A 22652-nucleotide genomic window follows, 5' to 3' on the forward strand; every position below is an offset into this window, starting at 1 on the left:
ATCCTCCTGTGGGAACCCCACTCTCTTGATACTACAAAGTCTTCTTCCCATTGCCTGAGTTGTTCACTGTTTCTGAGTGCAACTTCCAGGTCGCCCTGTACGGCATGCAGTGTCCTCCTCCTCTGAGATGTGAGTTTATATAACTAATAAATTGTTGCCTGTCTTATCTGTCCAGTGTTGTATGTTGAGCCATTCCCAAAAACATATGGTGGGAATCCTCTCTCTCAGCAATACGGTGAATAGGAAGTGACCAACACCAGGGGAATCTTATCAGAATGCTGGGGTAAGAGGTTCCACACAGTGGCTCAAATTTATTTATTTATTTATTTATTTTATTATTTTTTTTTTCTTTCTCAAATTTATTATGTGTGGTAGCTTAGAGGTTTCGTGCACCGAGTCCAGATGGTAGTTGGGGGTGGGGTTGAGTGGAGGAAGAGAAGTCCTGAGGGCCAGAGAGCTAGGCAGAGATACCAAGGTCCCTCCCTTGGCAGTGTCTCTTCTCTCAGAAATGCTCATGGCCCATTCATTCCCTTACTTTGTTCAAATCTCTGCTCAAATAGCACTGCATCAGAGGGCTTTTCCCCTACAACCCAACTTAAAATAACACCTCTTACCCTGTCATTCTCTATTCTTTTATTCTGCTTTATTTTTATTGTAAGAATTTCCCTGCCCTTGAGTATTTGTTTGTTTCTTCACATTAGAATATAATCTTTGTGAGAGGGAAACTTGCTTTGTTCTCCACAATAGCTCTACTGCCTAAAGCAGCACCTGATACATGACTGGTGCATAATAAATATTCCTCGAGGACCAAGGTTTCCTTATTGACTCAGGATCTGAAGAAGCCTATACTTACATGGAGAGAATCAGTGACCCTGGCTGTGAAGAAGAGAAAGGTACACCACAGACCACTTTCAATCACAGATTACTAAGAAAAACTATTATGGGGTTATAGTATAAAGGAGTCTCTATGCTTAAGAAAAGGAAATAAGAAGAACAAACTTGTCTCTTTGAATATGCCAATAAGAAGAATTTGGGGGGCTAGCTGACTAAGAATGCGGAGGAAAAAAAGACTATTTTACCTATTAAAGTTTATGAGGTGAGGTTAAATTACAGAGGGGAAAAAAGTTTGTGATATTATAAAATGGATTTAGATAAAGAGAAGTCTATAAATGAGTCAACAAATTTACTGTAGGGGAAGAAAGGGAAAGGGCACTATGGAAAAAGGAAATGTATACAGGAAGAAGGGGAAAGGATTTTTAAAATCTGAGTATATCTGGATTAACAAACAGGTAATTGATCAACTTAATATCTGAAAATAACACTTTGTTATAAGGACCCCAAACATAAGGAGATAACTTCCAAAATAACAGTTCAAAAAAATCTGTTGAAAACCAGTCCCTAATTATCTTCAAGAATATAAAAACCATCACTTGTTAGTTGACAGAGCAATTCACATTGAAAGACATTTTGTTTTTCACTCAATAAAACTTCGAAAAACCTCGCCATTTTCATCTTTAGAAAATTATAAATAATTTTGAGAGGTCACAATATACTTAGAATGCAGTGCTTTTAACTTATTGTAGGCTTTATGTAGGGGATAGGCCAGATGACTGACTGAGGTCCCTCATTCGTATGTTACATTGCTGATTCTGGAGGAGGAGCATATATGGGGCATTAACACATCCTCACAGTATACCTGGGGAGAGCCAATCTGACAAATGGAAAAACTCAGGCTGAATAGTAAAAAGTGAGGGATTTTGGTGTATGATCTTCATATAAGATCTTCATTTATATCGCCAGATCCCTCTTTTTTTTAAATTATAGCAGGCACATTTTAAATTGAAATGTATAAAAAAATCTGGCTTATTCCCCCAACTTTCCCTCAGTCTTAAGCAATTGTCCACACAGGTTCAATCTTTAACAGGTATAAATACACTCATTTTTAGGGTTTATCTGCATTTTTAAAAAGTTTTATTTATTTAATTTATTTATTTTGGGCTGCGTTGGGTCTTCATTGCTGTGCCAGCTTTCTCTAGTTGCAGCGAGTGGGCGCTACTCTTCATCGTGGTGTGCGGGCTTCTCATTGCAGTGGCTTCTCTTGTTGTGCAGCACGGGTTCTAGGCATGTGGGCTTCAGTAGTTGCAGCACGTGGGCTCAGTAGTTGTAGCTCGCAGGCTCTAGAGCGCAGGCTCAGTAGTTGAGCGCACAGGCTTAGCTGCTCCATGGCATGTGGGATCTTCCCGGACCAGGGCTCGAACCCGTGTCCCCTGCACTGGCAGGCGGATTCTTAACCACTGCGCCACCAGGGAAGCCCTCTATCTTCATTTTTATTGAAGTAAAGTTTATAGTGAAATAACTGATCTTAAATGTATTGAAAATATTTAACGAGAATTTGATACATGCATATACCTATATTAACCAACCCCTAATCAAATACAGAACTTTAAGTTATCTCAGAACATTTCCTCCTACTTCCCACCAGTTATTTCTCATCCACCACAGGCAACCCCCTTCCTGATTTCCATCATCACAGATTGGGTTTTCCTGTTCCTGAACTTAAAAAGAAAAAAAAATAGCAACAAGTTTTTGGTCATTGGCTTCTTTTGCTCAATGTCTTTTTGAGATGAATTCATATTATATTAGTAATATAATTCTAATATAATTCTTTTATATTGCCAAGTAGTATTCTACTGCATCCATTCTCTTTATGTGATGATGGACATTTGTTACTGTTTCCAGTTTTGACTATTGTGAATGAAACTGCTAGAATTATTCTTGTACCTTTTTTGGGGGGAATACATGTTTTCATCTTTCTTGGATAAATACCTAGGAAAAGGATCAGTGAGTAATAGTGTAGGGATATGTTTAACTTTGTAAGAAACTTCCACACTGTGTTCCGAAGTGGTTATACCATTTTTAAAAAAATTTATTTTACTTATTTATTTTTGGCTGCGTTGGGTCTTCGTTGCTGCACGCGGGCTTTTCTCTAGTTGCGACTAGCGGGGGCTACTCTTCGTTGTGGTGCGCGGGCTTCTCATTGCAGTGGCTTCTCTTGTTGCAGAGCACGGACTCTAGGCACGCGGGCTGCAGTAGTTGTGGCACACGGGCTCAGGAGCGCAGGCTCAGTAGTTTCGGCACACGGGCTTAGCTGCTCCGCGGCATGTGGGATCTTCCTGGACCAGGGCTTGAACCCGTGTCCCCTGCATTGGTAGGCGGATTCTTAACCACTGCGCCACTAGGGAAGCCCGGTTATACCATTTTAAACCCCCTTGAACAATACATGAGTTCCAGTTGCTCTACATCCTAACCAACACTTGGTGTGGCCAGTGTTTTTAATTTTAGCCATTCTAATAGGTGTGAAGTGTTATCTACTGTGGATATCTTTCAACATACCAAACTGTCACAGTGCTCTACACATTCACTCAAGAGACATGAAAGCTTATGTCCATACAAAGATCTGTACTTTACTCATAATAGTGAAAATCTGGAAACAGTCTAGATGTCCATCAATACGAGAATGGTTAAACAAACTGGTGTATTCACACAAGGGAATACTATTCTGTAATAAAAAGAACAAAGTACTAATCATACAATAACATGGATGAATCTCAAAAGCATTATGGTAAATGAAAGAAGTCTGCATAAAAGAGTAATACTGGAATATTGCATAAATGGAATATTGCATGATTCCATTTATATGAAGTTCCAGAAAAGAAAAAGCTAATTTGTGATGAAGAAAAACTCTAAACAGTGATTATCTCTGGGGGAAGGTGGGAGTGGTAACTGACTGGGAAGAGGCATAAGAGAATTTTCTGGGGTGATGGTATATTTCATATCTTGATAGGGGTTTGGGTTATATGGGTATATAAATCTGTCATAACTCATCAAATGGAACATTCACTGTATGTAACTTTTACCTCAAAAATGTAAATAAACATTAAATTCTAGTTAATTACATGCATGCTAAAGTGTTTAGGAATGAAATACAATAATGTATGTAAATTAACTGAAAATACATAAAAATAAGACACATTGATGGATGCATAGAAACTGTTAGATGGATACAAATGTCATAAAACAAACCTAGCAAAATGCTAGTTGTAGACTCTAGGTGTGGTGGGTTATGGTGTTCACTTTTTATATCAACTTCTGATACGTTTCAAAAATTTCATAATAATATTTTGGTAAAAATAGAAGGGGGAGAGAGGATGAGGGTAGTATAACAAGTTGGTTATAACCTTGTTCTTAAAATGGAGTCAACTGATATTGTTTAGTCAATAAATCAGTAAGAGACAGGAGGGGCTTCCCTGGTGGTAGGTACAGTGGTTAAGAATCCGCCTGCCAATGCAGGGGATGTGGGTTCAAGCCCTGGTCCAGGAAGATCCCACATGCTGTGGAGCAACTAAGCCTGTGTGCCACAACTACTGAGCCTGTGTGCCACAACTACTGAAGCCCTCCTGCCTATAGCCCAGGCTCCACAACAAGAGAAGCCACCACAACGAGAAGCCCACGTACTGCAACAAACAGCAGCCCTCACCCGCTGCAACTAGAGAAAGCCCGTGCACAGCAACGAAGACCCAATGCAGCCAAAAAAAAAAAAAAAAAAAAAAAAAAAAAAAATAGAGAGACAGGAAACTGTTGTGCTTTCTTATAAGCCGAGTTGGTTTTTAAAACTGTGTACGTACAACACTTAAGCTAAAAACAACTGAATTCAAAAAAGAATTTTTAATGAAGCAATGCCATTTGCAGCAACATGGATGGACCTGGAGATTATCATACTAAGTGAAGTCAGACAAAGACAAATATCTCATGATATCACTATATATGGAATCTTAAAAAAAGATACAAAATGAGCCTGTTTACAAAACAGAAACAGACTCACAGACATTGAAAACAAATTTATGGTTACCAAAGGGGAAAGGCAGGGGAGGGATAAATTAGGAGTTTAGGATTAACAGATACACATTACTATATACAAAATGGATAAACAAGGAGGACCTCCTGTATAGCACAGGGAACTATATGCAATATCTTATAATACCCTATAATGGAAAAGAATCTGAAAAAGAATATATATATAAAACTGAATCACTTTGTTGTACACCTGAAACTAACGTAACATTGTAAATCAACTATACTTCTATTTAAAAATTTTTTTAGTTTTTAAAGCCACCAAATTGTCAATTAGTGATTGCACTTCCACCAATCATGTGAGTCCCTAAATCCCTACATCTTCACTAATAATGAATAACTTATTATCTTTTTATCTTATCTAAGTTTGCTATGTGAAAAATGCTGTTTTGTTTTAATTTGTACTTTCTTAATTATAGATGATGATGAACATCTTTTCATATGTTAAAAAGTTATTTGTATTATGTTTTCTATAAACTGCCTTTTCATATCCCATGCCCATTTTTCTACTGGGTTGTTGTCTAGTTTTGTTACTGATCAGTAAAAGCTCATTTTGTTTGTATGCCTGTCTGTCTGTCTACCTATCTATGTCAGCCCTTTTCCTACCATTTGTTACGTTTTTTACCCATTTATCATTTGTCTTGACTTCATCTGCAAAATTTTTTTGCTAGCAGAAATTTCTTAATTTTTATATAGTAACAGCTATTAATCATTTCCTTTGTGGCTTATGGGTTTGTATCTTGCTTAAAAGGCCTTTCCTACTTTAAGATTACCTAAAAATTACCCCATATTTTCTCTTGTATTACTTTTGTGATTTCACAAGTCACAAAATAACTCTATGAATTATTTTCTTAAGCTAGAAATGTACCTAATAGTAAGTGTAGGGAAATGAGCACTCACATAAATAATTACTAGGACTATAAACTGCTACAAACATTTAAGAAATTGATATGATTGCATATATTATAAAATTAAAACATACATACCACATGGCCTAACAATTCCACTTCTAGGAACCAATCTATCCTACAGAAATAAGAACATGAGTATGTAAACATAAACAAACCAGTATGTTCACTGAGGCTCTCCTGCCAAAGAAGAAACAACTAACAGGCCATCAGTGTAGGAATGGTTAACTAAATTATGGTGCAGTCATAGTATGGCACATTCATAGCCAAGATCTATGTGCATTGACTTGGAAAGTTAGCAATATATCAAGGACAAGTGAAAAGAACAAGCTGCAGGATAAAAAATGTTAACTACATAAAACCATGTGTGCAGTGAATGCTTATGTAAGTGGAGGAAAACATTAGGAAGGGTACACGCCAAACTATCAGTGCTAGTTATCTCAATGGGGTAGGAATGGTAGTGCTATAAAACATTTCTTCTGAAATTAAAAATAAACAAAAATATTATTTTGTCAGAGTAACCCAATAAAAATATTGATGCTTAGGGCTTGCCCTGGCAAGTCTGATTAAAAAAATAATTGCAGAATGGAATTTTTATTAGGTAAAGAGCAAATGGACAATTAAACTTCCAGACTCTACTGTCTATGTGTGCTGGATGACTTTTCCTTTAAATCGTCAGCCCCTCTATGGTTCAGCCCCTCTGAACCAATGAGAACCTCATCTGATCAGATATAAAGGCACCTTTTCCCACTACAAGGGGGGTTGGAATGAGTCTCCAGTTATATACTTGGTTTGAATTTCTAAGGACACTATATTTGCAGAATTTAGCCTTCCCTTTTCCATTTCCCTAGTAAGGAGTCTTAGCTGGTCTTCCTCCAGCAAAATTTCCTTAATTATACGCAAGATTTTATATAGCACATTTTAATGGGGAGAGAATTCACTGCTTTACTCATATCCTCCAAACCCTGCCTCCCCCATCAAAAAAATGTAAAGAAAAACAATCATGTTAAACTAAATTCAGACACTTGTGAATCTAATTCACAGTATTTGTACCAATTTGGGAACATCTTTTATTTTTGGTGTCAACTCATCAAGCTTTATGTTGTCAACAAAAAATGATATACAATATGTTTTTTCCCCCTTAAATTCTATTTTATATGATATAAATTACTGCCATTTCTTGTTTTATTCAAATCTGATAAATAGATCTTTCCAACTGGGGCGAATTTTTGTCTTCTACTATTTTGTGTTAGATCGGTCTCTTTTAAACACTGCATTGCTGGGTTTTATTTATCAATCCAAATGGAGAACCATTTATGTTTGTAACATAATGTCTGGCTTTTTATGCCTCTGTTTTTTCTCTTCATGTTTATTTTTATTACATGAATTATAACTCAAATACTTCATTTTTAATTCACCAAGAACTTCCTATATTTCAAGAACACTATTAAAATAATATTTACACAATAATATTAAGATAATATTTACCTATTTATTCTAATCTGAAACAAAGTATTTAGTGCTTTCCCCTCTCTTCTTCCCTTTCCCAATCTTTATTAATCTTCCCTCCATCTTTTCTCTATTATGTTTTATTATTTGGTTTAATAAATTAGTTACTAATCACTTTTCTTGTTATAGTGACTGTAGGCAACTATCCAAGGGAGATGCCTTCAAAGAAGGAGCAGGAAGAAGGCAAATAGCATATAAAACAGGATGTTGATATGGAACTACCTGAGCGTCAGTTTCAGCTGAAGAGCTAAGACAACAGATAATACATTCCAAAATGAGGTGAGTAACCACCATGCCAAACTTGCAAAGAATGTGGGCAAAAAAACTTGTAAACTTTAGCTCTAGCACAATAAGAAAACAAAACAAAACAATGAAAGGTTGGAGAAGGCAAGAAAAGAGACAGAGATTAGGAGAGGATTTTTGGAAAAAGCTTCTTTTCCCCAAGTACCTTGACCTAGGGAAAGAAGTTTCAAGAAGACTACTTGGAGAGCTTAAGATATATCTTCTAGAGCTTGGGAGTCACAGGAGACTGGTGTTTGACTCAAGTCTGAGAAATCCTGAGAAAGAGTACAGGACTTCCTGGTTAGTTCCTCTGACGGCAGAGTGAAATGGGTGATGAATGCACTGAGATTAGCTTGCACTTCAAGAGTTTCTTGTGGTAAGAATGCAAGTCTTCCATGGACCATTAGCTAGAGATACAGTAAGTCCTCTACATACGAACCTTCAAGTTGTGAACTTTTAAAGATGCAAACATGCGTCCGCACGTCCGACCACGTAAGGTAGTTCATGTGTCTGGTATACATTGTCACGTGCATGCATCCTCTACAAGTGGTTGTGCTTCTGTGTACTTTACTGTACAGCACTGTAGAGAGTACGGTAGTACAGTATCTTTATTTCAAGTCAGGATGTCTGGAAGCAAGCGTAAAAGCAGCAGTGATGTAGATGGTACTGCTAAGAAACGCCAAGCGGTAATGATGTAAACAAAAGTGAAAATAATTGAGAGTGGAATGAGGCGAAAAGATGGTAGGCGTTGCTCGTTCTTATGACTTGTTAAACCATCAGCATGATTCTAAAGAACAAGGACGATCATGAAAAATGTGAAGTCTGCTGTGCTGATGATGTTGACAATAATATTGAAGAAGCGTGGAAAAGTGATGGAGGACATGGAGAAACTTCTCAGTATGCGGATGCAGGATCAGCATCAGTGCTGAGTCCTGCTCAGCTTAATGCTGATTCAAGAGAAAACTAAAAGCCTTTATGAAGACTTGAAGAAGAAACATGGCAAAGAATCAGAGGGCACATCTTTTAATGCCAGCCATGGCTGGTTTCATTGGTTCAAGGTTATAGCCAACCTTCACAATGTAAAAGTTAAGTGTTGAGGCAGCGAGTGCAGATATGGTAGCTGCCCAGGAATTTCCTGAAACGCTTCAAGAAATTATTGATGAAGGCGCATATTTACCCAAGCAGGTTTTTAATGTGGATCAGACAGGACTGTACTGGAAGAAGATGCCAGACTGAAGTTACATCAGTAAGGAGGAAAAGTTGGTGCCAGGCTATAATATAGCAGCAAAGGACAGGCTAACTCTTGTTGTTTGGTGGCAATGCTTCCAGTGATATGAAGCTGAAGCCTCTCTTAGTTTATCATTCAGAGAACCCAAGAGCCCTTAAAAATATAGCCAAGGGCTCTTCCTGTTGTGTGGAAGAGTAACCCCAAAGCCTGTGTTACACAGGCCATTTTCCAGGACTGGTTTTTCCACCACTTTATCCCAGAGGTAGAGAAATATTGCTTGGAGAAGGACGTCCCATTCAACATTCTATTGCTGCTTGACAGTGCTCCAGGCCATCCCCCATTCATGGATGACTTTCATCCCAACGTCAAAGTAGTGCATCTGCCACCGAATACTACGTCACTTATCCAACCTATGGACCAGGGAGTTATAGCGACTTTCAAAATATTATTTGCATCACACTTTTCATCAGGCAGTAAAGACGAGTGACAAATCAGGAACAACCTTGTGACAATTTTGGAAGGACTGTAACATCTACAAGGCCAGAAAAAACACTGACTTTGTTTGGCGTGAGGTTACAGCCGTCACCATGAATGGGGTTTGGAAGAACCTTTGTTCACGCAGTTTGTTCACGATTTTTGTGGATTTTAGAAGGTGGATGAGGAGTCCAAAGAAGTCTTCAGCAACTTAGCGACCCTCAGCGAGAAGCTGGAGCTAGATCTCCAAGAGGATGACTTCACTGAACTCTTTGCTGTGCAACACGAGGAGCTTACTAATGAGGACCTGATGGAACTGGAGGCCCAGAGAAAGGACCAAGAGAGACAAGAGGAAGAATTAACTGAAGAACCGAAGAGATTCATGACGCAGGAAATGGGAAGGGGATTTTCTGTATTTGAGGAGGCACTGTCAGTTTTTGAGGCACAGGCCCCGAACATAGAACGGTACACGAAGGTTGCAGCAGCCCTTCAGAATGCAATCCAGTGCTACCATGTTACCTATGATGAGAAAAAAAGAGCTGCTACCCAGACATCACTGGGTTGTCTTTTCAAGAGGGTAGATAGAATTGAATCCAGCAAGGAACCAGAATCTGTGCCATCGACGTCAGGTGTGAGTGACATTGCAGCTCGCCCTCCGTCTCCTATTGCTGACGATCCTTCAGCTCTACCATCTCCCACCTCCTCTCCCTCCTCCAGTCAGTAACTCTTCTTGCCTGTTCACTCGATGCCAGCCCCTGGATGCCAGCTCTTGTACTGTACTACTGTACTTTTCAAGGTACTGTACTGTAAGAGTCAAAATGTTTTCTTTCTTGTGTTTGTTTTTTATGTATTGTTTGTGTGAAAAGTATTATAAACCTGTTCCAGTACAGTATTATAGAGCCGATTGTGTTAGTTGGGGACCTAGGCTAACTTTGTTGGACTTAAGGAACAAACTAGACTTACGAACGCGCTCTGGGAACAGAACTTGTTATACGTATGTAGGGGACTTACTGTAGTATGAAAGTTGTCTTAAATCCTATCCAAGAGAGCCATGTGGAGGTGAGGGGACCACAGCAGAAAGAAGGCAGAAATGTACTGTGACATGTCTAGGGAGGAGGGACTGGACTAAGTGACTATTCACAGGAGATACATTTGCCTGTATCAAGAGAAGTAAAGATGAGATAATCCCAGGATTACTGGTGGTGGGATGGTAGGGTGCTTCTAAAATGGTTCCCAATAATCCTCATTTCCTGGTATTCATGGCCTTGTGTAATCCCCTCTTCTTGAGGGTGGGCTAGATCTAGTTATCTACTTCTAATGAATGGAATATGGCAAAAGTGATGGGATGTCACTTCCACCTTACAGACTCTTGCCCTCTTGATTGCTTGCTCTGAGGAAACTGGCTGCCATATCATGAGCTGCTCTGTGGATAAGCCCATGTGGCAAGGAACCCAGGGATGGCTCTGGCCAACAGCTCATGAAGAAATAAGGCCTTTAAAGTCAATAACTCATGAGGAACTGAATCCTGCCCACAACTCCTGGAGTGAGCTTGGAAGCAAATCCATTCCCTAGTCAAGCCGTAAGATGACTGTGACAGACACAGAGGCAGAAGGTCCAGGTAAGCCATGCCTAGATTCCTGATCCACAGAAATTGTGAAATAATATATGTTTATTGTTTTAAGCCAGTAAATTTTGGAGTAATCTGTTATGTAGCAAAAGGTAAAACAGGGTAGCTCTAAAGAAAGTACAAAAGAATTCATGACCAAAAGAATCAGCTCTAAACAGCTGCCCAGTCCAGACAGCATCAACATCAGCTCACAACAGCTATTAGTCTAATAAGAACTTTCCTGCTACCTTCTACCCATTTCAACCCTAGAGGGCTGAAGAATGTTAGATGAACAGTCAATACATTAAGTAAGGTCAAAAAAATTAGTTGACCCCCCCTCTTAATACAGTAGGCCAACCTTTGGTAGGGAGAAATTTTGGCTTTAAATAAAGTTTGAAGTTTTAAATAATTATACAGAATTGACCATACTAATTATTGAACTTAGTCTGCTTTTGTACTAGAACTGCTTTGAGGACTTCTCATTAGCAGAGAGTGATCAGAAAAGTTATAGGACTTCATCCAAAGGGACTGGAGCAATGTTAGCATCACAAAATGCGTATGAACAGAGTAGAGGCAAAACAAAGCTTCAAAAAAGCAAAATGAGGAAAGAAAGAAGTCAGAGCAGCTAAATCATAGAGAGAAACAGCAAAGGTGGGGGAAGGTCAAGATGAGTACTAAGTAATGCATGAAGACAAGGCAAGAGAAAATCAGCTAGGCTAGAATCCAACATTTTGTAAATGGTAGTTTCCAAACCCACAGGTCTTCACAGTGCTCTGAGAAGTTTGCATTATTAATGACAGTCATGGTATCTGTTTCAATTTCAATTTAAAAATCAATAATTTAAATACTTTCTTTCTAAAATTGAACAGTATGAGAGCCTCTTCGTATCTACTGAGCAAATATGTGTAGCAATAGTAGGTAAGTGTGTTCACGATTGAAATATTCAGTTAGGTTTATCACTCAACTGAACACAGCTAGCTGCTTCTGGATTTGACCATTAATCTGTTCTAATTTTTATTCTTTGTCTCATATTACTTAGCTTATATCCAAAACAAACTTTGTTAAGACTGCAAAAGAAATATGGATGTTGAAACAGGAGTTAGTGAAGAGCACAAAATGATAATAATCTTGTAAATTTTTTTCAAAATTATCTTTATTCTAACTGAAAATTGAATTTATCTGATCAATATCAAGATTTTAGCATTTTATTTTAAAAAATGAATTATACTTTAGATTATCATTTTGTTGACTATCTTTTCATGTCTTTTATATACATGCACATATATTTTACATAAATGGGATATGTCACAGAAGCTGTTTTATCATGGAGATCCTTTTTCTTTTAAATAGAGATGTGTGTGTGTGTATGTGTGTGTGTGTGTGTACACGTATTGAGTGGTAGGTGAGTGGAGGTTTACCTCTACAACCTCTCTCAGACCTACTTATCCCAAGGTAATGATTACAGTTGGAACCTTCGTAGTCATGGTTCCTCATCTGCTGATTCGACTAACCGTGGAATGAAAATTATTTGAGAAAAAAAATTCCAAAAAAGCAAAACTTGAATTTGCCAAGTGCTGGTAACTATACAGCATTTACATTGTACTAGGTATTATAAGTAAGCTAGAGATGATGTAAAGTATATGGGAGGATGTGTGTAGGTTACATATAAAGGACTTGGGTGTCTGTAGATTTTGGTATATGCAGAGGTACTAGAACCAATACCCCTGAGAATATCAAGACATGACTATTCATAGCAAAGTATGCTTTTCTCCATGTTCATATACAAATATTTTATACACAGGCAGAAGTGTTTTTTTGTGGGGGGCGACTACGGTGTTTCTCTCTCACACATACATGCACACAAAATGAATCACATTTTATCAAATTCTCTGCATTATTAAAAGTCCTTGAAGTCAACTGGCATAGATTTAACTCATTTATTTTTAATGACTGCATAATAATCCAGTGATTAGATAACCTATAATTTACCCAACATTTTCCTGAGGAATGTTAAATAAGGAATTTACCTTATTTTTAGTGTTTTTGCCCTTAAAAAAGGCTACAGTAAACATACTTAGATTTTTATGCATTGGTGCTTCTACTTCCATGAGATACGATTTCCAGGAGTGAGGCTGTTGGATCATATATTAGAGGTATTTTTCATTTTAATAGATATTGCCAGACTGCTTTCAAAAAAGGTTATAATAATTCACTTTTCCACCAAGATATGAAAATGACCTCCCTTCCAATCTTTGACAGCATTAGGCATTTCTGCTCTTTTAAATTTGCATTCCCCTGATTAATGGTGAGGTTAAGCATCTTTTCATAGGTTTATTGGCTATTAGGATTTACCCTTGAATGAATTGCCTATTCATATCACTTTTGCATTTCTCTATAGGCTTCTGTCTTTTTACTATTTATTTGTAATATATTAACCTGATATCTATACTCTCCATTGCAAATATATTTCTCTATTATATAATATGCCCATTGAAACATTTCCTTCTCTTGAGTTCCAGGATACTACGCTCCCTGATATATTTTTTTCCTTTCTCACCATCCACTTCTTTTTAGTCTTCTTTTCACAGCTCCTCTTCTCTACACAGACTTACTCCCCTGGTGATTTCATCCAATTTCATGGTTTTGAATGCCATCTATACACTGATGAGTCTCATATTTCTACCCCCAAAATCCAGACCTCCCTTTTGAGCATCAGACTCACCTACTTCAGTGTCTCATAGGCATTTCAACTCTTAATTTTATGGCCTAACCCATTTATCTTTCAGTATTCTCTAATGTGAGTAAATGACATCACTGTCCAACCAGCTGCTCCTATTCGAAACCTGGAAGTCATTATTGATTTACTTCTCTCCCATACAGATATGTCTCAATAACACTAATTTCTTTCAATTATACCTCCTCAAATATATCACCAAACTAACCATTTCTTTCTACATCCACTTCTGTCTGCTCTGGTCTATCTACCATCATCTAATGCCTAAACTTCTACAAAAGGCTCCTAACTGGGCCCTTTGCATCCACCTCCCTAGCCCCTACCTCTGCCCCCAAAAATCAGTTCTTCAGATCCTAAACATAAGTCAGATCATGTCATTCTGCTCGAAACACTCCAATGACTTTCCATATTTAAAAAAATTCTAAACTCACTGCTAAAGCTGTAAGACCCATGATAGGAATTCTGTCTACCTCCTTGAACGCATCTCCCGCCCTTCTGCCCCTAGCCCTAGCTCATTCTGTATTAGCCTCAGTTGCCTTCTTGCTCTTCCTTGAATATGCCAAGCTCATTCCAACTTTTACCCCAGAGCTGTACGACTCCTTCCTCTCGAACGTTTGACTCTGCTCAAATGTCACATTTTCAGAAAACCCTTCCTTGATTGTGCAGAAACACACACCCACACAGCATCACATCATATGCTATCCTCTTTGCCTGCTTCATCTTTTTCCATATCTCTTATGGTTACATTAAATTACAGATTGCTTTGCTTGCTTGCTTAGTCATCTGTCCCACTCTAAACTAAAACATAAGCTTTATGAGGACAGAAAACACGTCCATTCTCATTCACTCCTAAATTCCCTAGCACCCAAAACAGTGCCTGGCACATAGCAGGAATTCAGTGTAATTTTTTTTTCCAAGAATGACTAAATGTTGCTTTATTATTTTTTGACACCAATCATTGTAAAGCTAGCCTAATTACATTGAAAGGAACCAATATATAGCTGTAGTTCATTCGTTTTTAATGTTTAATATTTTTACATCAATATACCACCATTTAATTTTCCATTCTCTGTCAAGGACATTTGGGTTACTTCCAAGTTTTTTTGCTATTATGAATCATGTTGGTGTGAATATTCTTGTACACATCTTCTAGTACACACATGTGAGTTTCTCTAGGGTTACAGATGTTGAGTCAGAAAGTATGCAAAATTCAACTTCACAACATAAAGCTATTAGATTTGTTTTCCAAAGTAGTTGACCAATTTATACTCCTTCAGTGGTGTATAAGAATTCCTATTGCTGGGGCTTCCCTGGTGGCGCAGTGGTTGAGAGTCTGCCTGCCAATGCAGGGGACACAGGTTCGTGCCCTGGTCTGGGAAGATCCCACATGCCGCGGAGCGGCTAGGCCCGTGAGCCATGGCCGCTGAGCCTGTGCGTCCGGAGCCTGTGCTCCACAACGGGAGAGGCCACAACAGTGAGAGGCCCGAGTAACATTAAAAAAAAAAAAAAAAAAAAAAAAAAGAATTCCTATTGCTGGACTTCCCTGGTGGTGCAGTGGTTAAGAATCCGCCTGCCAATGCAGGGGACACAGGTTCAAGCCCTGGTCCGGGAAGATCCCACATGCTGCAGAGCAACTAAGCCCGCGAGCCACAACTACTGAAGCCTGCATGCCTAGAGCCCGTGCTCCGCAACAAGAGAAACCACCACAACTAGAGAAAGCCCGCAGGCAGCAACGAAGACCCGACGCAGCCAAAAATAAATAAGGAAAATTTAAGAACAATTAATAAAAGAATTCCTATTGGGATAAACAACAAGGTCCAACTGTATAGCACAGGGAACTATATCCAATCTCCTGGGATAAACAATAATGGAAAAGAATTTTGAAGAAGAATGTCTGTATGTGTATAACTGAGTCACTCTGCTGCACAGCAGAGATTGGCACAGCATTGTAAACTATACTTCAATAAAAAAAAGAAATACTCAAATAAAAAATCACAGAGTCTAATAAAACACAGATAATGGCCAAAAAACAATTTCTGTTGATTCACATCCTCTCTAACATATGATATTGGAAAATCTCTTAATTTTTGGCAATCTCATTATGATCTTAATTTGCATTTCCCTAACTACTAATAAGGTTGAGCATCTTTTACTATATTTATAGGCCTTATGTAATTCTTCTATGAAATGGCTGTTCATGTCTTTTTGCCTATTTTACGATCCAGCTATTTGTCTTTTTCTTATTGATTCATTCTGTATACTAAAGCTTTGCTGGTTCTGTGTGTAGCAACTTCCTTCAGGTTGTGGCTTATATTTTCAAGTTCATTAAAGGATTTTTTAACTGAACAGAAGTACTTGATTTTAACGTACTACAATTTATCAATTTTTCCTTCCATGGCTAGTTTTCTTCTGTGTTGTCATAGAAAATTCTTCCCTACTCCAGGGATATAATATATTCTTCCCATACGCTTTAAAAGCTTTTACGCTTTCATCTATGTAGAAATGATCTTTGTATATAGTATGAAATAGGGATCCACCTTCATATGGATACTATATAATTAACTCATATGATAACTAATCATGCTAGCATTGTTTAAATATACTCTCTCCATATACCCCCTCCCCTACCTGCAATGCCACCCTTGTCCATATATCTGTGGACCAGTTTCTGGGTAACCATTCTGTTCTACTGGTCAGTACAACTCTCCCTGAGCCCAACACTGTCTTAATTTACTATTAACTACTATTTGAACAATTCTACATTTTGATATCTGATAGGACAAGTCCCACCATCTTGTTTTTACTGTTCAGAAATGTCTTGTCTTGGTTATCTACCCTTCCATATATATTTTAAAGGACAACAAAACAAAAACATAATTTAAAAACAAACACTCATTTACAACAGCAACAAAAAGTATAAGATACCTAAGAATGTACAGAGATTTATAAAACAATTTAAAAACATTTAAGAAAGCCCATATAAATGAAGAAATAGACCACATTTATGTATTAGAAACCTTAACAAGATGTCAATTTTTCCATATTAATCCATAAATATAATTCAAGTTCAATCAAAATCCCAACATAGTTTATTGTGAATCTTGACAAGCTAATATACTGTTTAACCCTCACTCTTTGATTGGAAGCATACAGAATTATAAATTTAGTATAAGATATAAAACTTTAACCAAAATATGTATTAGAATCTAAAATGTGATCAGCCTTATCTATTTCCAATGATAGGTCTTTCTTAATCAAAGTCTAGAAATTTTCCTTTATTATACTTCAGATAATTAATTTTGAAATATCTGTCCTGTCTTCTAGAGTTCATGTTGTTAGCAAGCTACTCTCTCTGAAATATATTTGTTTATCATCTCTTCCCTTGTATTTGTCTCCAAACACTTCCTTTGCTTTCTAGATATGTTCTTCAAAGTCTGTCTTCTATTTGATTAATTTATTGATTCTGCTTGTTACCTGAGGTGTTTACATACTCTTTACTCTGGCTATTCTTATTTAATAGTCATTGTTCACATCCTAAAGTTCTTTACCAAAAAAAAATTTTTAAAGAACACAGACGTGTTACAGTACCATAAAGAAAGGCTTTGGGGCCTCCCTGGTGGCGCAAGTGGTTGAGAGTCCGCCTGCCGATGCAGGGGATGCGGGTTCGTGCCCCGGTTTGGGAGGATCCCATATGCCGCGGAGCGGCTGGGCCCGTGAGCCATGGCCGCTGAGCCTGCGCATCCGGAGCCTGCGCGTCCGGAGCCTGTGCTCCGCAACGGGGGAGGCCACAACAGTGAGAGGCCCGCATACCGCAAAAAAAAAAAAAAAAAAAAAAAAAAAAAAAGAAAGGCTTTGGACAATCATAAGGCATAGCATAAAAGGACTTTAAAAAAGCCAGCGAGAAAGGGAAGAAACAGCATAAAGCTTGGAAAAAGCAAATACTCTTTGCATACTTTCAAATTTAGTATAGAAGTAATTATCCTGAATGGCTCTGAAAACAGGGACCTATGCCCTAGACTGCTGATATCAAACAAAAGGCAAGATCACAGAAGCAAAGTACAAGTATGATAATCCATGAAGTGCCTCAGAAATTTAACCTATAGCAGCATTAATAATATTCTAAGGATTTAGAACCATCTGCTAAATGTATCCAATTGTGATTTATCTCTTTTTAAGGATAAAGATGTGAAATTAGTTTTGTCTTTCTGCCAAAAGCACCAATCTACCAAAAAAAAAAGGAAAAAAAGCAAAAAACAAACCCCCCAAAAATGTAATGACTGTGTTCCTGACAGGGTTGCTAAACAAATATTTAATAATAGAAAGTAGACAGTAGGAAGAAAACACCAAAAATTCCACAGTATGATTTTCTCAGAGATTCTTTCCTTCAGTTTATGTCTCAGGGATGAAATTCATCACTTGTAAATTTGAATAATTCTACACATAAAACAAAATTAAAGCATATAATAGTCTTAAACTATGCCTGTTTTTTTTTTTTGGTGGTACACGGGCCTCTCACTGTTGTGGCCTCTCCGTTGTGGAACACAGGCTCCGGACGCGCCGGCTCAGCGGCCATGGCTCACGGGCCCAGCCGCTCCACGGCATGTGGGATCTTCCCGGACCGGGGCACGAACCCGTGTGCCCTGCATCGGCAGGCGGACTCTCAACCACTGCGCCACCAGGGAAGCCCACTATGCCTGTTTTTGACAAATAAAGGTGGTAGCTTAGCCAAACCATCCTGACTGCCTCATCTATGCAAAAGCTCATTTAAACATTTAAATAATCACTCACAGGCATTTTCTGAACACTGTATCTCATTTTCCTTGTTCTCAATTATACCCAACTGCCTCATACAAGGCTAGGCCCGGGCAAACTTGTGCTTTGTCTTCATTCTTACCTTTGCATCTTTCTGATAAGATCACAATGACTCCAGGACCTCATGTTTCACTGCTCTTGCTTTCCCCACATACGCTGCATATGGATGTCCATATGGATGTCCATAAAAACTCACTATCCCAAGAATATCTGTTCTTTGCTTATTTTAAAATAAATTATAGGGACTTCCCTGGCAGTCCATTTATTAAGACTTTGCCTTCCAATGCAGGGGGTGTGTGTTCGATCCCTGGTCTGGGACCTAAGATCCCACATGCCTCGTGGCTAAAAAACCAAAACATAAAACAGAAGCAATACTGCAACAAATTCAATAAAGACTTAAAAATAAATAAATAAACAAATAACAACAAGCACAATGATCAGCAGAGTGAAAAGGGAGTCCACATAGTGGGAAAAATATTTGCAAATCATATATCTGATAAGGAGTTAATAATATTTAGAATATATAAAGAACTCTTACAACTCAATAACAAAACCCCCCAAATAACCCAATTAAAAAATGGGCAAAGGACTTGAAGATATACTTCTCCAAAGATATACAAATGGCCAATAAAGCACATGAAAACATTCTCAACATGGATAATCATTAAGGAAACACAAATCAAAAACACGAGATATCACTTCATACCCATTAAAATGGCTACTTTCAAAAAAACAAAAACCCCAGAAAATATAAAGTGTTGGCAAAGATACGGAGAAACTGGAACGCTTGTGCACTGTTGGTGGGAATGTAAAATGGCGCAGTCCCTATGGAAAACAGTACGGTATTTCCTAAAAAAAAATAAAAATAGGATTATCATATGACCCAGCAATTCTACTTCTGAGTATATACCCAAAAGAATTAAAGGCAGGGTATCAAAGAGATATGTGTACCCACACGTTTATAGCAGCATTATTCACAACAGCTAAAAGGTGGAAGCATTCCAGGTTTTCATCAACGAATGAATGAAGAAACAAAATGTGGGATATACATGCAGTAGAATATTATTCAGCCTCAAGAACGAAGAAATTCTAATACATGCTACCACGTGGATGAACTTTGAGGACATTATGCTAAGTGAAATACTCCGGTCATAAAAAAAGACATGTACTGTATGATTCCACTTATATGAGGTACACAGAGAAGTCAAATTCATAGAGACAGAAAGTAAAATGGTGGCTGACAAGGTTTGGGGGTAGAGGAGAATGGAGAGTTATTGTTTAATGGGTACAGAGTTTCAGTTTTGCAATATGAAAAAGTTCTGAAGATGGATGATGGTGATGGTTACACAACAATGTGAATGTACTTAATACCACTGAACTGTCCACTTAAAAATAGTAAATTTTATGTTATGTATATTTTAACACAATTAAAAAGAAAAAATTACAATTAGCACATAAATAGCTCATCCTAAGATGAGCTGGTTTTAAACCCTTTTCTTACCTGAGCCTTAAATTTTCTAAATTAAATAAGGGTTTCTGTCTAACTGTCAAAATGGTTAGAGTGAATTCCGTATTTTCTTTCACTTCTCCCTCTCATCCTACGCAGGTGAGTAAAGAGGGCAATGGATTGTACTGCAGTTCTTCCTACTAACTTGCTCTGTAACTCTGAGAAAGTCACTTGGTCAAGAAGTTTAATGCATTTTAGTTTTCTCATCCCTCCCTTCAAAGTAACAACACTGGAAGTCATCTTAAATCTTATGTCTCAGAAGGTACTATCACTAAACTTTTCATTAATGGCTTCAAAACTGACTGCAGGGAGGCAGGAAGCAATAGCACAAAATGTAAAGCAAAGTCCATTCAAGATGCAGTGCTCTCTCTCTATAACAGTTAAATTGTGTTAAGTCCTATTACAAATAATAGGACAATAAATAGTTCTAAAAACTACATTTCAATGTCCTATAACCAAAAAAGGGCTGAAACCCAGCCTTTTTGTAAGGAAATGCCAATAAAAAATGTCTCTATTCTCTTTTTCATGTTCCATCTGGGTTGGTCAGTTTTATTACTTGTTCATTTAGTCTAGGTGCCTTGTTGATAGGAAAATCTTCTCACCACTTTCTGCACACATCTCACTTTTATTCTTTTCCTTTATGCATCTATGGTTCTCTTCCTTAACGTATCTCAAGCTTTTTCAAGGTAAGGTCATGTCTCATTCATTTTTGTAATGTTAAGTCTATCAAGTCTATCATGGAGACTAACCCAGAGTATATACTCAATGAACACTTAATGGGAATATGATGATGGAACACTAGTGTTACCCAATTCACACAGCCCCGCCTTCACAAGGAAATAACTGGAAATTAAAAAGATGAAAGTTTCAATGACAGAAATTAAGAATGTTACATAACTGTTTAAAACCAGGAAGCATTTCTGCTAACCAAAAAAAGTAGATAAAATCTTGAGGAAGTCAGTTAACAAAGAGTGGAATAGGGGAAAATCTCCCGGGGGTGGTCAAAAAACATTAAGCTACATATATACTGTTTATACAATTTATATCTTAAAACAGGAAAGAAAAGTTATGAGTAAAAGGCTGGATAAAGACACAACAGCCAAATGTATACAAAAATAAAAGCAGGTTACAAGTTACAAGTACCATAACTTACAAGCTAAAAAAGTATGAAATGGTAGAGTGGATCGTTATATATATATTTTTTGTAATTTCCCCAGTTTATTTGAAAACAATCTTTTCTGATATATATTCATATGAATTTTAGATCAGTCATCTCCAAGTGCACAGAAATTACCTATATTTGACTATAAACTAACCACTGATAAAAGAATACTTAACATATCAATATTTAAGCATTCCAATATAAAAGGACTTTTCCCAACTTATTATTTTTTTCCCACATAAGCTAATCTATATTTGACATTCAGGTTAATTACATGCATGTAAAAGCAGGTGCGGTCCTCAAACTAACCTAAGGTAAACCAGCACACAAGTGTCCTTCTTCCCGGACATAATTACATCTCCAGAGGCAAAGTGGTTCAAATAGGAACAAATAAGCTAACTTCCTTATGAAATAAACTAGACAGACACAAACTAAGGAGTGAAGGTGCTAAAGATAAATTCCACAAATCTTCCTCCTTTCTGTCCTGTCAATGCACAAGTGTGCACTGTGAGCGTGTATGAACACTTCTCACCAACATCACAGGACACCAGGCCCTGGCATCAAGAGGTAGTGCAGGGCAGGGGGCCCTGTCCACACAGAGGGAAGATGTAGTGCAGATTCTTGGAAGTGTCGATGGGCTCACATGCTGATGGGCCTCACAGTGATGTTTTACTTCATTATGTTCTATTTTGTTGCTCTACTATTTTGTTTGTTCCACTATTTTTGTAACTGGGGTGAAGTGGGAGGTTCAACTAGTCTAAGAACATTTACCCCATAAACTGTCTGAATCAAAATTTTTATTTATTCTTCCACCAAACACAACTGATTTCCATCTACAATTATTTTTTAAGGTAAGAAACAGTGAGTCAACTGAAGAAAGGGCTGCGGCCTTGGCTAGGGAATGGTGACACTGTGTCACTCGACTGAGAATGCAGGCCTATGGGGACGAGCCTGGGCCGCAGCAGGACTGGACCTGGGTCAGTGAACCTTCTCCAGCAAGGCTCTGCAGCACCGCACACACTGGTGGTAGACGGTCTCAAAGTCAGCGTCATTACCATAATAAGGATCTTCAATAATGAGTTGTTCCTGTGGCTCCTAGCTCCCAAGTGTTCAATTTTTGCTCTGCAGTTTTTAACTTGATTACTTTTCCTATTCACATCTCTCAGGTTGCTTTCATCCATACATAGTATATAATCAAAAGTGGCAAAGACTTCTTTGGTAACCTGCCAGGCAACGTGACTCATAGGGATAACCATGCTTCTTCATGCAAGCCTGTCCCCGAAAATCAGGAGGGTTTCCCAGTTCATACGTGGACACTGCTGCACTGTCTATCCTGCAAGTTATCTGAAATGTTTTGATCAGTTACAAGTTTCCTGAAAACTGTTTCTGCAATGGGTGATCAACAGATGTTACCCAGACACACGAACAGCACTGACTTGGTCACCCGTATGGCCATTTTCCCGCGTGCACAGAGGCGCCCACTTGGATCATTATATTCTGACAAAAGGTACACTACCCT

General features: G+C 37.9%; 1 protein-coding gene and 1 pseudogene across 1 annotated transcript in view; both read right to left on the reverse strand.

Moving 5' to 3' along the window:
• Positions 1 to 22652, reverse strand: part of HDGFL3 (HDGF like 3) — a 75976-nt gene that overhangs the window by 31806 nt on the left and 21518 nt on the right. The window lies entirely within an intron of this gene.
• LOC132487612 (low molecular weight phosphotyrosine protein phosphatase-like) lies at positions 22104 to 22589 on the reverse strand (annotated as a pseudogene).

The sequence above is a fragment of the Mesoplodon densirostris genome, chromosome 4 (assembly GCF_025265405.1).
Source record: "Mesoplodon densirostris isolate mMesDen1 chromosome 4, mMesDen1 primary haplotype, whole genome shotgun sequence".
Taxonomy (NCBI): Eukaryota; Metazoa; Chordata; class Mammalia; order Artiodactyla; family Ziphiidae; genus Mesoplodon; species Mesoplodon densirostris.